The sequence below is a fragment of the Sinohyriopsis cumingii genome, chromosome 3, assembly GCF_028554795.1.
Source record: "Sinohyriopsis cumingii isolate HCF-2022 chromosome 3, ASM2855479v2, whole genome shotgun sequence".
NCBI lineage: Eukaryota > Metazoa > Mollusca > Bivalvia > Unionida > Unionidae > Sinohyriopsis > Sinohyriopsis cumingii.
Genome location: NC_142963.1, coordinates 131,427,808 through 131,445,870, shown reverse-complemented (window position 1 = coordinate 131,445,870; position 18,063 = coordinate 131,427,808). Strand labels below are relative to the sequence as shown.

Sequence of the window (18,063 nt, the reverse complement as noted above, 5' to 3'; positions counted from 1 at the left end):
TCCATTATCTCTGATATAGCAAATTAAGCTGTCAACATTAATAATGGCCCTTCAAAATTCAGTACATTCTCTGTAATCTGACTCTCCACATCACTTCTGTTAACCTTGTTCATTTTACTAGTCATAAGCTCAAAAGATGTTGACCGAATTTTGTCAAAGATTGAAGAAAATAAAGCCTCTGGAAATAAAAAAAAAATCCTGTCTCAATACCAACATGTACAGTTTTTCTATATATTACTGCTAGCAGAGAGAGAGAGAGAGAGAGAGAGAGTGAGTGTTAGAGAGGTTTGCAAGCATCATGTGTGCGTGTCACTGTTGTCTACTTTACAGGTTTAGCATGACACAGTACAAAAGCCCCAAACGGTATCTACATCTGCTATCTCAACATGATGTTTATTTCCCACCATAATAGTGGTAACCTTTGTACTTCTACCTTTCCATCAACATGTCACACCTTGGTTTTGGACTGAGATAATTTTAGGCACTATTGTGGAACAGCCCATTTGTCATAAACATAATTTTTTTATTATTTGTTGGTAATATTAGTTGATGTAGAACTAAAATAACACCATAACTATGGGCACGATCTATTCCAAAATTGAAAATCTGGGGAGGCTTCACTGGATTTCGAAAAATGGTGCTATTTTTCAATATGGGAGATATTTAATGAAAAAATCAAGGGTAGTGCTTAAATATAAAACATGATTTTCACTCATTTTTTGAATGCTTTTTTTTTTTTAAATTGGCATAAATTCAACAATCATGCTTCTAAGAATAGATCCCAGCGAGATCCTGGTGAAACAATATCTGATCTATTGACAGCACTGTTGTTGACTGTACAAGAAAACAAAAACTTTGTCACTGGTATACTTTACATATAAGGTGAGTAAGTGCTTTTATTTATGACTTTTAAAAACAAATACAGGCATTGAAACAAATGTGTTTAAACATATTGTTGTAAAAAAATGGCTTTTAACAACAGTCAAGAGTACAAGACAGAATATAAAAAGCTTTCATATATACATATTAATTTCAGCCAACAATGGGGAAGTAGGAAATATCCTGAAAGAGTAACAAGTGGAAAAATGGTATTCCATAACAATACATGAATAATCCAACAATAAAGAAAAATACACTTAGAATACATTAAACACTGCTCACGAAACCTGCAGTGCCACACTTGTTTATATACAGGGCACGTAACTATGATGTACGTGAGGAACCCCTGTATACACAGGAAACCTGTGAATGATGTACAACAATAAAATATATTACGGATGGACAGGTAGAGAAATTTGCTGGGTACTGGGTACCCAGCAGGGAACTACCCAGCTAGGTGCTTTTAAACAGATTGTGTTTCTCCCCTCTCATTTAATCTGGTTTCCCCAACCCCCTATGTTTGTAAACCATAAAAAAATTTTATTTCTGTTTCTTCTTATTTTATTACGGACACAAAGTAAGAGTAAATATTTATCATAAAACCCAGCAGGGTTCGGTATTTCTGGGTAGTGCAAAAAAAACAGCCAGGATCCAGATGGCTAGGTCTGGTACCTTCCATCCCACCCCGGTGGAATTCAGACTTGGGTTTATTTATAACGTGATTGGTTTAATTGAGTAATTTTAGTTACACTGTATTTTCTGTTGTAATTGTAACTGAACATCAACGATATGATGTAATTGTAACTGTGCAGTCATAACTTAAAGAAACTGAAATTGAAATTGTAGTTGACAACTGCAAAGCACATTGTATTGTAATAGTAACTGATGCGAGTAAATGTACCGAGTCTGAATATATATATATATATATATATATATATATATATATATATATATATATATATATATAATGTCTATTTGCATGTTCATCTCTATCTTTGCATTTTGGGTATATATGCATTTGAACCCTTACTTTTCATCTCATATATATACAGTACTTTCATCAATTAACTATAATTACTCAATTACATCAAGCATGTTGTAACTGAGCCCAAGTCTGAATCGCACAGGACACTAAGTAAAATAATTTATATAGTTTTCTTAACTAAAACTTGGTTTCATTATTTATTCAATATTAATTCCTATATTACTAGCCTAACACCTGGCAGATAAGATAAATATTTATATTTTCTCAATTTTTATAATTTGGAATTTAAAAAACATATTTATCTTTGTCTTTGTAACTGACTTGTAATTGAGCAATTATGCAAATCCAGACTTTCAATTACAATTACACCATATTGGTGATGTTCAATTACAATTACAAATACAATGAAATTATAAATAATTGCTCAATTATACCAATTATGTTGTAATTGAACCCTAGCCTGCTTCTCTATCTCCATATATATATATATATATATATATATATATATATATATATATATATATATATATATATATATATATATATATATATATATATATATATATATATAGAGAGAGAGAGAGAGAGAGAGAGAGAGAGAGAGAGAGGGAGGGGGGACTCCTGATTGTTTCGACTTATGGTCAGAAGCTGTGGTATCTCACATGGCAGAGCATTAGGGCTCATAATCCAAGAGGTTCCATACCTGTCCAAGGCTAACCTGGGTCAGCTGCCTCAGTGTGTCATGTGAAAGTCACTATCTTCCCATAATCCTCTATATGATAAATCCAATAATGTTTAAAAAGTGCCATTAAAATCAAAACAAACAAAGCAAATTGTGCCTTATGGGCAGGTGTCAAATATTTAAAGTGATTTCTCATTGTTATACATAATGGGCAGGTGTCCTAAATGTAAAGGGATTCCTTATTGGGTATGTGTTCTATAGACAGTTGGATTTCATATGAACATCATGGGTGGGTTATATATATATATATATATATACCCGTAAAATACACATGCGTGCACACACACACACACACACACACACACATACATATATATATATATATATATATATATATATATATATTACACCTTTTCATAAGTACAAGTCTTTATATATATGACATTAGCCAATTAACAAATAGTAATCCCTGTATTGGGGCCGCAAGTGGTCTAAAGCGCTCTCTGTTATGAATCACTGCCATCTCACCTCTGTCTAAGTGGGTTCGAGTCTCAGATTCAGCCAATGTGGGTATGTGAGAAAGCTTGCCAGTAGCTTCTCATGGGACGGTGGTACTATCTGGGGTTTTTCACAGCTTTTTTCTCCACTATTGATACTAGCCGCCATGTATAGCTTATTGTGTGCTGAAAAATGGCATTAAATCCCACAACAACAACAACTCACTGTATCTACAAGGCACCTGCACATAAAGTAAACCAATCAACAATGTCCCAATTTCCTGTTTTGGCCAACATATGTTAAACTTAACACTACATGTTCCCCCCCAAAAAAAATATTTCTTCGGGCACACCTGATCACACACACACACACACACACATTCACCAACCAGCCAATACAAAAAGCAGACATCACAAGCCCCCTGACAGTATATTTTTCTGATATATTGAACTCGTACTTTAATATTCACCATTCTGATGACTTGAGTCCAGTCATGTTCACATTAACACACCCACATACCGTATATATGACCTTTACATCAATACATGACAGAGCAAATATGCTACAATATCCTGATAACAGGCCATAATTAATTATATGGCAAAATATCCTAACTGTTATCTACTTCTAGTTTAAATGAATGACTCTTCTATAATGTGTAGATTGTTATATTAACTGCGTACTTGTAATACTGTGAAATTACCACAATGGTTTCAACTAATATCCATCTGATTTGTTTTCCTTTCAACTCTGATGTAATTATCATTTCACAAAAGGATGCACAACTCACTAATTTAATATCCTTTTATTTTCTTGTGATATCTGTTAAAAAACTGAAGGCAGAAAGACATAACTTTCTGGAGATCATGGCATTCAAAACTTCTCATGGTTAGCATATGACAGCACCACCCCACTCTCCAAATGATTGCCAATCACTGAATTAACAATTCTGAAGTAGATAAATTTGTGAAACGTTTACAACTTATGACTTTTTGGAATTAAAAATGCCGATTCTACTCTTTGAATCACCATTTGCCCATAAATGCATCAGAAGTTTTGACCATTATAAGCTTAAATCTCCAAACCATTACATACCTTGTTGATCATTCTGGATCCAAATGAAGGGCACTGAAATGTGTAAGGTACTGTTTTTACTTTCTGTTTTATTTTTGAGGCTTTTTTTCAAACAGATGATCAGAAACAGGTACTGTATGCCTATTCTGTACATGCATAGTGAACAAATCTATAATGGTGACCAAAAGGCCCAAGAGATGGACAATTTCACATCAGAACTGGCCTAAAGACAGGGGCAAAGAAAAAAAGGGATAACAAAGACACAACCATCATGAATCTTTAGACCATGACAGTATGCACTTAGCTACATATGACTGAATATGGAACATGTCATGCAGCATTTGACAGGTATGTACTGGGGTTTATAAAAGCTTTAACTCAACCCGCCAGCCAGACTCTAAACAACATCACATAATCTACTCTCTTGTCTCTAATATTTAATGTGAAGTTTATGCTAAGAACTGTATACAGCCCTTTAATTAATCTACATAAACACAAACTTGTTTTCCCTGCTACATTATGGCCAGAGATTTACCTGAGAAACAAAGGATTTATGTCCATAGATGGGTTTTCGGTGAGCTTGCTGTAAAGATTCTGCTTGTATGTTTTGGTCTGCAGAAGAAGCAGCAACTTTCTTCAAATGTTGGATTTTAATTAATGCAGCTATGTAAAAGACTATACAAACTAGAAACGGTTACAGTGAAAACAAATTGTCACCACATTAGCATTTGCAGCTTTTGGTATTAAGTCTAAATGTACAACTTGGCAACTGCATTGCACAGAATCCACAAAAAAGATGTTACAATATTATAGTATACCATATTCTTACCTGTGTTATGTTATGAGGTGGCTTTCACATACAACTACTTAACTGCCATTACGAAACCTTGCAGACCTGAGGATCCAACCCAGAACCACAGGATTACCAACCTTATCATACCATATTTGTTCAATGATAAACCTCTGTCTAAAAGTAAGACCATCTCACATTATTTATTTTAATCTGGGAAGTTTTAATTCAGAAAAAGATTTGTCATGAAATTATAAGGCTGGTAACCAGTGTTCAATCCCAAGCTCATAAAATTTGGATAATCTTCACTAGGCAGTTAGAAATAATGTGCTAGATGATCTGGCCTTGTATTCATAAAAATTATGGCTGAACCTAACACTATGGGCTCAGATTTAAGCTTGTGTACTGTAAGATCTCTGGGCCAGGGTCTAAGGTGTTTATACACCTGTAGCTAGAAGAAATAAATACTTGTTATGTACAGTTTCCATTGCCAATATTTCCAGGTAGAATCTATTAAGGGCTTCTGGCAAGCCATATGTTTTGCCATAGTTTAGCTGAACTTCATCTTCTGCTGCTGCAGCTCTCACCAGTAAATAAGGCCATTAATCTGAGTAGATTCATAGGTATAAAATCACTTGGTCATAAAAAGTTGCTTATCAAATGTGATAACCACAAAGTAGGTCAAAAACTCCTAATTATGGTAGTATTTTGTATATATGTGTGGAGGGCAAAGGGATAATAGGTAGCTTTATCGGAGGGCTTTATAACCCAATTTTACTTCTTTGTGTCTGAAATGAAAAAATTGTGAAGGGTCATTTTCTGGTTTTTATTATCATTCTGCATGAATTCAACATTTAAAAATCTGGAAGTCTTAAATAGAGTAGATAGAACGTTTTGAGATCCCTTTAGTAGATCCTGATAACATATACAGTAAAACTGGCCCGGCCCTAGGGCATGGCGAATAAGGCAACCACCCTGGACCCCGGGCTTTCAGCCTTGGGCCTCATGCTTTCAGGCAATGCAATTATTTTGCCTGGGGCCCCATGCTCATCACTTGATGACTTGGACCCCACATGCTGTCTTGGGCAATGCACATCTAAGGGCCAAGCATGCAGTAAAACCTATCTAGCAAGACCACTTTCATGAGTGACCACTTGTCTTAAATGATCATGATATTTTGGCAGAAGAGGAGGTCTTTCAAACAAGATAAGTTTGACTCACAACAAAATTATCTTTATGATCAAATATTATCCTTAATTTCTCCTAAAACCCTTTCAATGACAGGGTTCCCAGTTAGCCAAGTGGACTGTGGCGCTTGCCTTTACAGATCACTTACATATCTCCTCCCTATTTGCACGAGTTCATTAAATCCAACAAAAGAAAACAAAACTTTTTAGTGACCCATATGGCAAGGAAATTGTTGTTGTTGTTGTTGTTGTTGTAGGGTTAACACGATTTTTCAGCACAAGATGCATGGTGGCCAGTATTAATGGTGCAGGAAGAATCCAGAAAAACTCGGGAAAGAACCAACGACCCACAAGAAGCTACTGGCAAGCTTTCTCACATACCCACATTGGCCAAACCCGAGACTCGAATCCACACAGACTGAGGTGAGATGGGAGTGATCTGTAACGGTGAGCACTTTAGACCACTCGGGGTCCTGGCAAGGAACTGGCTTTATATAATTTTCTTCTGGACCAAATAAACATTTTTGATTTTCTCGGATGGATACTAGGTAAAGCTGATATCAACCTATTCATTAAAGCCTTTAAAGTTAAGTGCCTTTCAAATGGCATTAAAAAAACCCCACCCCACAATTCATCAGTCAAGAGGCATTAAAAAAACCCCAAAATTCATCCATCAAATGGCATTAAAAAAACCACCACAATTCATTAGTCCAATGGCATTCAAACAAAACCCCACAATTCATCAGTCCAATGGCATTAAAAAAAAAAAACCACAATTCGTCAGTCAAATGGCATTAAAAAAATAACACAATTCAGCAGTCCACACCTCAGGCATCATTTAAATTCCTGCAAAACCCAACATAAATTTACATAAAAAAATTAATTAGGAAGTCCCAGTCAGGCATGTACATCTGGAAGATACTGACTGATTCAAGGTAAGCATTCAGTACACCAACACAGTAAGTCTGACAGCAAACTTGGCAGCATAGCTCTGCAAGTGAACTTATTCAGACCTGGTCAATGAGAATGAGGACATAATTTTTTTTTTTAAAAACCAACACCTCCCCCACCCACCCTATTAGCTACCGGTACTCATTTTCATGTCAAAATCCCCAGGCATTTCCGTTTGCTTTGTGGCAAGTGTCTTACAATAGACACTGAGGTCAAGCAAGATGCCAGCAATATTAGCAAGTGTCTAATGGCAGACGTAAAAACAAGTTATCAATCAAAGCAAAATACCTGCTCTTAATTGTATGTGCCTTGAATGTTTAATGACTGTCTTTCTGTTCACTCATAGCATAAAATGTCTTCAAATGCCAAAATCAAGTCTATTTGTGGCTACTGCACTAATAAGAACTTGGCTCCATTTTTGGCTACAGTATACTTCCATGTATAAAATGAACCAAACTACAACCAGGCTAGAACCAAGTTCTGTGCTAAAAGATCAGAATCCATGCTGTTTGCTTTAAACCACATGTAAAAAAAAACATCATTGGGTCATGGTGTTTAAACACACAGATCCCATCAGTCTGTGATTAAAGATCAGGATTAATGCTGTTTGCTTTAAAATCACAAGTGGAACTAAGAGCATAGGGTCATGGTGGTTAAATGTGAATACAGAGCCCATCGGGTTTTTCATGTCAGCCTTTCTCACTAGAGAATCAATCTAAGACTGAAGGCTCCTCTAAAAACGTCTACATGACTAAGACCAATTGAGTGTGTTTAGTTTCCTCATATACGGATTTAAGATATTTGCCATGCAATTTGATTAATTCAGAAAGCTATTAAGTCCTGATGGGTAATTTTGTCCAGCCCTACCTTGATATAATCCTATATGGTGATGCGATAATACTGACATTTTATTTACATCTCTTAGCCAATCTTTTGAAGTTTAAAATATAATTAATCATATGTTATGAAAATGTATTTCTGAAAGGTTGTCCAAAGTTACTGAGAGGAGAAGGAAGAGGAAATACAGATAGCCTTAATCTCTGTTGGAATGGACCTCTGTTTCAGCCAACAATCCTAATCTATTTGGAATTTCTTTAGCTTGACATACAACTGATAGGGACTTTCAGGTTATCAGCTGCATTAAGGACTATGAGAAATTGCAAACAGTGGTACCAGATACAACTTCACAAGAAATGTCTGTACTACCTGCATACAGGAGATTACCTTATCTGAGCCAATAACCTGATCTTCCAGTCACAAAAGCTCTGGGTGTATGCATGTTATACAGAGTTTCTAAAAACTTGTGATAATCTGGCAATAAGTTCTATCTGTCCAATATGTCAGATTCTATCTGGCATACTGTGGCAGTCTAAAGTACAATGTATTATGGTGGTCTCCAATAGTATATCTGTCAACAGGATATACTCTCAAGTCTGAGATCAAACACAGTCAAACCCTTCATTCTCACTGAAATGCTCACAGACATACATTTACACCACACCCACCCATACAAGAAGTGAATTAAATGATGGAACTAAAGATGGAACTAAACATGAATTTCACATAATTGGCATTTATGAAGTCCAACCACTGTTTTCAAGATGAAAATGAACAATATGTCAGGGTTTCATTTACCAATTTTGATTTTGTGTAATTCTTCACATTCAACAATTAGGGAACAATTTTAGTATTTTCAAGTTTTACAAATGGGATCCATACCTGACCCAATGTCATAAATGGGTTCGCAAGTCATCAGGCATGAATTATTAAGGTAGTGGTGTATACAACAAGCAGTATTTTGGTCTCTAATAGCCTGATAATCTGGCAATAAGCTTTATCTGATATTGTAGCAGCAAGCAGTATTTGGCATTGTGGCAAGAAATATATCTCTAACAGCATGATTGTCTCAAGTCAGGCAATAAACTCATTTTGGTCTCAAACAGAATGTTACACGAATGTGGCATTATGGCAGCAAGAGTATATTTGTCTCTAACAGCACTGTATCTGGCAATAAGTTGTTATCTGCATCGACAGTATTTTAGTTTCCAACATGTTGATAGGCAACAAGCTATCTCTCATTGTGACAGCAGGAAGGAATTTGATCTCAAAGAGCATCATATCTGACAACAAGCTATATGTGTATGATTAGGATTTTTAACATAGCTTTAACAGTTTTTCAGTCATATCGCTAAGATGTCTGCAGTGTGGCAGTTTATAGTGATGCATAGCACTGGGGCATCATGCCACAGACATGTAGCATGATGTCTCTCACCCAGTCACATTATCCTGACACCAGGCCGACCAGTCCTAACAATAACTTCTTAATGCTGAGCACCAAGCGAGGCAGCTGTTAGTACCATTTTTGTAAGTCTTTGGCATGACTCGGCCGGAGATCGAACCCACGACCTCCCACATCTGAGGCGGACGCTCTAACCACTAAGCCATCGGAGCGGTCAAAATAATTACTTGCTGACATGTATCTTTCTAACTAGAAAACTCAAGCTGATAACAGAACCTAAACTTTGCACTTTCATTCATACACCATTTATACCAAATAATATTCAGTATGCACCACTGTGCTCGTTTTTATGCCACTGCTAGTGCCATGTGCATGCAGCTCACATAAGTATTATATGTATTAATTATCCTGAAAAATATGCATAAATAATCATTCTCTGAAAACTTAGAGGTATAATTTACCCAAGAACTTCATTAATTTACATGTATCCTATCTGAATAAATTAATTTTGATTAATGCCATAACCTCAGGAACTTTTTATAGCATAAATCGAGCATCACCTGTATGACTTTGCAACACTCAAACTGTAAATCTATCCAAAACAAGAGATTACACAAACATTTAATGTGAGTAGATGAAATGACTGGACAAAACTGGTACCCGTCTCCATCATATCAGTTTATCTTGGAGAAAACAAATCAGCAAAATAATAGCACATCAACATTCTCTGCACTGATTGTTCTTCCTTGGCTTGAAACAATATCTCATGTAGTACTAATGATCATTTCAGACGGGGCACATGTTACTGGTTTGTAGATCAACTCTGCAAAACTGGATAGAGTAATATTTAACTCTGAAGTTTCTGATCAAGTTGACAACAATCACGTACGTATTTGTTATAACATAGGACTCTGCTATCCTTCAAGTCCATCTGCAGTTGTTAATGCAGCTTAAGATGCTATAGACAAGCATTTGATATCCTCTTTGATCTTTCAATACAGATTTTGGAAAAATTCTCTTAGACAAGACTTGTCCAGATGGTTCAACATATCACGGACCAAACAGAGTTGCCATGTTTAAGAATCCCTTTTTAACACAACATTCTATGGATAAAACTGGCATTATATAATGATGAAATTGGCAATGGTATGAGTGATAGCCATGGACTTTGCTGACAAAGATTTGTCTTAAGTCTATGCACTTACCACACATGCAATTACTGGTTGCTGACCTGAAACAGTACATTTTTACTGGAATATTTGGCAAATTATTTCACGAGGAGAAACACACTCAAAGATATTTTGCTTATTCTCTTGATAATACTGGGCAGGACTATTAAACAATCAAAAGACTTCATTTTCCAGCTGTCCTCTAAGAAGATTTGTCAAGTCCATTTAGGGATCAACATATTGCATTTTTCAATTCCAACATACATGTAAATGTCCAATTATTAAGAAACAAACACTTTAAGTGAATAGATTATTTTCTGGGACCAAGTACAAGATGATACAAGTCATCTTCAATCATAACTCAATTTCCTTTGGAAAACATTTTGTTTTTCAATAAGTGTCTTATTTGTAAGATTTCAAGCTTTTTGTGTTCCACAATGAAATCTAAATACATATAAAAACTTGTAACATATAAATTACCAGTAAAAGTTATTTGTGTTCTACCATGAAATCTAACTACAAATCAAAACTTGTAATACATATATAACCAAAAAGCTATTTTGCTAAGTTATAATCATATTCTGACTTTAAATACAATTGGATGCCTGAATGTGACATTTCTCGTAGAATCTGATGTTGAGATAATAATAATAATAATAATAATAATGAGGACTTTATAAAGAGCCTAATCTTTAGAAGCTCTAAGCGCTTTACAACATTAGACAACACCTATAAGATAAAAAACATATAATGATATGATCACAAAAACAAACACCATGAAATTAGAAAACATTAATAAATAAAAAACATGCTGAGAATAAAGAAGGTAGGAAGCATTATTAGGTCTTTAAGTTTGTTCTTGCAGTCGAAATAAGTGAGTTTTGAGAGCACTCTTGAATGTGATCACTATGTCTTTGTGTCTAAGTTCAGTGGGCAATTCATTCCACCTTGCTGGGCCCTGGTATGCAAAAGAACGCTGTCCATATGACTTTGTTTTCATAGTGGGAATAATGAGTATACAACTGTCAGAAGAGGAGCGTAAGTATCTTGCTGGTGTGTACACATGGGTGAGGTCGGATAGCTATGTTGGACTAGAGTCCGACAGTGAAACGTAGCACAGAGAAAAAATTCTGTGTTTGATTCTGGATCGAATGGATAGCCAGTATAGGGTACAGAGCAGCGGGGATGTGTCCTCTGATCGTGGTACTCTAAGTATGATCCGAGCCACTGTGTTTTGAACTTCTTGAAGTTTCTGGAGTAGATATTGAGATGAACCAGACAGAATTGAGTTACAATAGTCCAGTCTTGAAAGTACTAATGAACACACAAGTGTTTTAGTGGCATCAACTGAAAGATATTTTCAAATTGAGCTGATGCGTCTCAGCTCAAGATATGCAGCCTTGCATATGTTCATGACATGTTGGTGCAATATGAGAGTACTGTCCAGAGTAACACCTAGGTTTCGTACTGATTGTGTGAATTTAATGTTGGTGTTGCTGATATTTATTGTTTGATGTAAAGGATGTGAATGAGAAAGTCTTTGTGTTGTGATCAGAATGGACAGTTTTATCATCATTCATCTGCAGCTTGTTACATGTCATCCATGATAACTGGATGCCTGACTGTGTCTCTATTTCTAGTAGAATTTGATGCAGAGATGATTGGATGCCAGAATGTGCCTACATTTTTAGTAGAATTAAATGCCGAGATGCCTGGATGCCTGAATGTGCCAACTTTTCTAGCAGAATTTGATGCAGCAATGATTGGATGCCTGAATGTGTCTACATTTTTCGAAGCATTTGATGCAGAGATGACTGGATGCCCTGAACGTGTGCCTAGATTCCTAGTAGAATTTGATGCAGAGATGATTGGATGCCAGAATGAGCCTACATTTCTAGTAGAATTTGATGCAGTGATGACTGGATGCCTGATTGTGCTTACATTTCTAGTAGAATTTGATGCAGAGATGATTGGATGCCAGAATGAGCCTACATTTCTAGTAGAATTTGATGCAGTGATGACTGGATGCCTGATTGTGCTTACATTTCTAGTAGAATTTGATGCAGAGATGACTGGATGCCTGATTGTGCCTACATTTCTAGAATTTGATGCAGAGATGACTGGATGATATCATATAAAACATCTGCCAGAATCTGCTACTACAGTCCCAAATTTGCAGTAATAGATTTTGATGGGGAAAAGATTTTTTAAATACTTGCTTGATTTCAGCATTGGGTTAATAACGATAAGACACATTTTAATAAGTTACACATTTTCGAGAACATGAAGAAAACTTAGGAACAAAAGATAAAGTGCTCAAACTTTCATCTTTGTTCCTGCAAACAATGTGATCAAACTGTTGTAAAATTAATTTAATTTTGTTGGGTTCGATCCCCATCCGAGTCATACCAAAGACTTACAAAAATGATACTAACAGGTGCCTCGCTTGGCGCTCAGCATTAAAGAGATTAGTGTTAGGACTGGTCAGCCTGGTGTCAGGATAATGTGACTGGGTGGGATGCCCCAGTGCTAGGCATCACTATAAACTGCCACACTGCAGACATCTTAGCAATATGACTGAACAATTGTTAAACCTATGTTAAAAATCCAAGTTGCGCACACACATACATAATTTTGTTGGTATCATTTTTAATGGTTTCAAAGAAAACGGCATTATAGTCAGTATTTGAATCCATGGATTTAAGATGTGGTCCTATAATTCCAACAGACGGGATCAATTTGATTTCACAGAAGGGGTCCTCATATTTCCACAAAATGGATCATATAATTTCCACACAAGCATCTTTGTTGGATCTTTATATTCACTGGTTTGTAGCAAAAAAGAGATCAGACAAAATGTTTTATCTAATGAAAAATAGTGAATTTGTGACATATCCTGACAAGCAGGGAAATTATGGTCTTCGCAAAAAGCAGTTTATTTAAACAAAACAAACCATGTCATCATGTACAGCCCATGTCATGTCCAGCCCCAAGCTACATGAACAAGGGGCAAGCTGGGACTTCTAACAAAATCTTATTATACCTGGGGCATTCAAACTAAAATAGGCTTATTATATATTTTCACTCTTTGTCTAACAATGAAAATGAAATATTTTCTCTGAATATATAAGGTGTAATTTCATTGTCAAGTCAATGACCTGGACAAATACTGGGTATAAGATAAAAACAACATCAATGTGTGTCATGTATGTACTGTTACCCACATGACTGTTATACATACTCCAGGCAACATACCTACATTAACCTAGTAAAACCAGTTAAGGTCACAACTACTACGTGAAACTTACGATATGCTCACTATCTGAAATGTGTCATGTACATGCCACCAAGACCGACTTATTCCATGACTTATTTCATAGCGGCATTTTGAAATATTATGACCTGGCTCATATTCAGAACAGGTATTCGTGTAATTTATTAACAACTATACAAAAACGATACAGTTGTCAGGCATCAACACACATTCTTCACTGAAAAAAACAAGGATGCAACTTGGAAAGTACTCAAATAAAATAAAATAAGTGATCTTACCTAAATAAATGATGACAACAAAGCCATGTGACAATACAATACAGTAATTCCATTATTGATTCTTCAAATATAGTCAAACACTAATCAATATTGAAAAGAATCATTCATTGCAATTATAACCAGAATGTAAAATACAATTACATGGCTAACCTATGCAAAGATTTTAGGAGTCTCAAGCAGCAATTATAGACATTTAAAAGAACATTTCTTCCTATCTCAACAACGTTGAGGCACTATAACAAGTTGATAAAAACTAAACATTTTGTTTTCTTCACATCATTGTTCTTAAAATCTGCTTTCGATGCATGGCTCTTCAATATACAACGAAATTATCTTCTAATATATCTAATCCAGCATATGATACAGTCTTTAGATCCAAATACCAAACCTTGTACGCTCAGAAACCAGACTTTATCAACCTTTTGGGGATATGACTTTTTTTTTGCTTCGAAACAGTAAAAAGTCAGAGTTGGAAATACTTCGAAGTCTGTGTTCCAAAATCACTACCTCGGTAACCAACACCTCCAAAAATTATTTTAGTTTTGCTAATTGAGAGAGTCCCCAACAAATCCTCAACTTTTCTTTAGAGCAAAAATATCACCATCTTTTTAGATTTCCTTTCCATGCTGAAAACCTTTCAGAATCTTAATTCTAACAACCCATTCCTACACTGTATTCCTGATATTACCAAAACATAATGTGCATAAACAAATCTGGGAAAAGTATTCTATACCAGTCACATTGATATAAAGGGTAATGATATATATATATATATATATATATATATATATATATATATATATATATATATATATATATATATATATATATATATATATATATATATATATATATATCAGCCAAAGCTGCTCCAGCAGTCTCCCATTTCCAAATGGAGATACTGACTTCAAATATTGTCTAAATGAACATGTTCATAATACTTGGCAAACTATATCAAATGAAGAAAAAATAAATTAAAAAATTAAAGTACATCAAACCCACTACTGAAGAGTGGCATCCCTCATACAGAATAAATAAAGTGATATTGTGTTGATTACATATTGAACATACATCAAACTTGTGCACACTTACTGAAGGGTGAACCTTAACCCGAGTACTTACCATGCCCATGTCCACTGACAGTGGAACACACTCTTCTCAAACGTGACAACTTCCACCCTAAGACAAAAGTAATTGGATGTCAACTGCATAAACAGAGTGTAACATCATGTATCACCTGAGAACATATTTAGATTTTTTGAGGGAATGCAGTTTACTTAATAAATTTTGACCATTTTCAGTCAAATGTGAATATACTGGTAGGTCAGTGACCTTTTTGCACAAATGTGATATTAACTCATTAACTCCTGGTGCCACATTTACATGGCAGGAGGTAGTAGCCTACTCTCGAGCTCTGTAGCGTCAAGGTCATGTATGATACACTAAAATGGGTGGTATTATTGAAAGGTAGACAGATGTAGCTCTACAATGATACCTAAAAATCTGGACATTCTAGTTGCATTACAAAATAAAGAGGGAAAAACTTTTAAAAAAACCCCGTTTTTTTTCCACCCAAAATTGGCCCATGGTTGGAATTTTGTGACATTTTGACCTCAGATCTGAGGCAGACTGGTCTGAACTGCATACAGACAGGTGAACCTTTGCAAAAAGTAGGATGGTGGGCATTTGGAATGAAAAGTGGTTCTGATACAAAAATGATGGGACCGTTAAGCAAAAAAAATAAATAAAAGAACTCCAACTTTTACTCTTCTGCTCATGCGCAAGCAAAATAACCAATGAAAAACGACGTTTCTAACACAACTTGGCATTAGGCTAATGGAAAATCTCTTGAAAGTCGATGCATAAGGATGTATTCAGAAATAGTCCCCAAAATGTGTTTCCTAAAATGACAAAAACCTCCAGGGGGTTAATGAGTTAACAGAGATGTTTACAATCATCTAGTTTAATGTATCTAGTGCAAATATTTTTTAAAAATTGACCATAAGACAGTAAATCACAAAATATGACCCAAAGTGACCTACTTTTGTGATGAGGGTATAGTACTTATCAAGATGCATCACACAAATTGTACACAAAACCTAAACCTAAGCCAGTAAAATGTGAAATGTAGGTCACAGCAACCTTTTTGTAGAGTTGAAGTACTATCAGAGATACATACAATCATCTAGTTAGATGATTGTAGCAAGAACAGTTTTCTGAAATCAACAGTTTAGCATGAAATATGGGTTACAATGACCAACTTTTGAGACAAGAGTTGGGTGTTTGTGATAGATTTAACATGATTTTTTTTAGCACATGATAGGCTATAAATAGCATCAAGCACATTTGGTAGAGGAAGAACCTGAAGAAAAAAAAACAACCCATGGGAAGCTATTGACTTATGCTAAGAGTGTAGTATTTATTTATCAAGATGCATACCTTCACCGAGTTCTATGATTTCCAGCATAACTGTATGGACAAAAGGTGCAAAAATCCTATGAGCAAAAACTAAAAAGGTACAAATAATGTACATGTCTGTATGCAACAGTAAGCATAGGGGATGTAGAATAAAAATAATGCACTCTCTGCCTTGTCAGAAGAGGTGAATATCAGAGGTAGAAGTCATGGTTGGTCAGTAGTGAATATGCCTGACTTACATCCAAATAGTGTGGATCTGTGTCCTACCATCAGATCAGCCCAGGTAAGCCATCGTGGCCTATTTATCAAGGCACTTTACTCCAACAGCCTTTGCTCTAATAACCTACTTGTGTTGCTATGAAACACTAAACCAATCAAAGTTAACCCCTTTCACTCCGAACTGTTGCCCATGACAGGAAGATGGGACTAGAGATGAAGTTAGGCAGTACACAGTGCAAAAACCAATTCCAACACACTATAAATAGACTGATCCTAGTATTATCAGTGCAAAAACCAATTCCAACATGCTATAAATGGACTGATCCTAGTATGATCAGTGCAAATCAATTTAAAAGTAATCTACAAAAAATAACAACCATCCAATGCAGGTATCTTGTCAAAACAATGTCACATGATCTTAGTGAATAATGATTTCATTACCTCTCATGCCAAGTCACCAGAGGAACTAGGTACCAAAATATCTGAGCTTCCAGGTATACTTCCTTACCTATGGTATTTTAGAACACCACAGTTAGAAGAGTGCAGTCATAGATTCAGAATCTATGGTGTGTCTTACAAAACTTGCAGAAAATAATGGAAAACACATAAACTATATGTACTTGCCGCTCACATGTCATTATCAAACAAAAATTAAGTCAAGGTTTTATAACAGTCACTATGTATCATGGGGTAAATGAAAGGGCAAACATTTCAGTACAAAATTTTCATGTACATAAACCTATTTAATATAACTGGTTCCAATTACATTTAGTATGTTAAACTCTACACTGAAATGACAGAAAATATTTGTTCTCTTCCTGCCATAAAAGTTCTGTTGGACAGCCACAGCTAAAAACAAACAATGAACTTGCAAAAAGTAAGAATGTATCATTATCTAAGCAGGACTCAAAATTAATGTTAGTCCCATGGTTCTGATTTTGATGATGGATTACTAAAACCCAGCCATCATTATTCTGTTGCAACAACGGTGGCTATCCTAACCATTAAGAAGTGGTCATGAATTGGCATTCAATGTAATGGCTAATTGATCATTTTAATGTGTTGAGTACCTACCAACATTCTGCATTTGATGAGGTACAATAAATGCACATGGGGCAAATGGACAGGTGTACAAGTAAATTAGTGTGATGATTGTCAAAACAGTCTTTGCACTTATGGAAATAGCTTGGTGTAGTGCCCCAAAGCACTGATTTCATTACTGATAACAACAAAAGGAATAGGGTCTCAGGCTAGAACTGACCAATCAGAAAAGGTCAATAAATAATTCCAAATTATACCAGTAATGTCTTTTAATATATTTAATTGGTGAGCCATTGGGTTAGTGAAAAGAAATACTAATTCTCAACCCTAAATAACCGATAGATGCTTGATACATTAGCTAAAAAAATAACAAAATAAT

The 18,063-nt window shown here is 35.4% G+C and overlaps 1 protein-coding gene and 1 long non-coding RNA gene across 2 annotated transcripts in view; one reads left to right on the top strand and one right to left on the bottom strand.

Annotated features, from left to right (window-relative positions):
- Positions 1-18,063, bottom strand: part of LOC149803861 (inositol-pentakisphosphate 2-kinase-like) — a 173,566-nt gene that overhangs the window by 85,282 nt on the left and 70,221 nt on the right. The gene's annotated exons all lie outside the window — the stretch shown is intronic.
- LOC149803863 (uncharacterized) overlaps positions 593-18,063 on the top strand; it is a 43,967-nt gene continuing 26,496 nt past the window's right edge. Inside the window, exons 1-2 of the long non-coding RNA XR_016420268.1 lie at positions 593-882; positions 4,235-4,466. This is a non-coding gene — a long non-coding RNA (uncharacterized LOC149803863). The remainder of the gene's footprint in view (positions 883-4,234; positions 4,467-18,063) is intronic.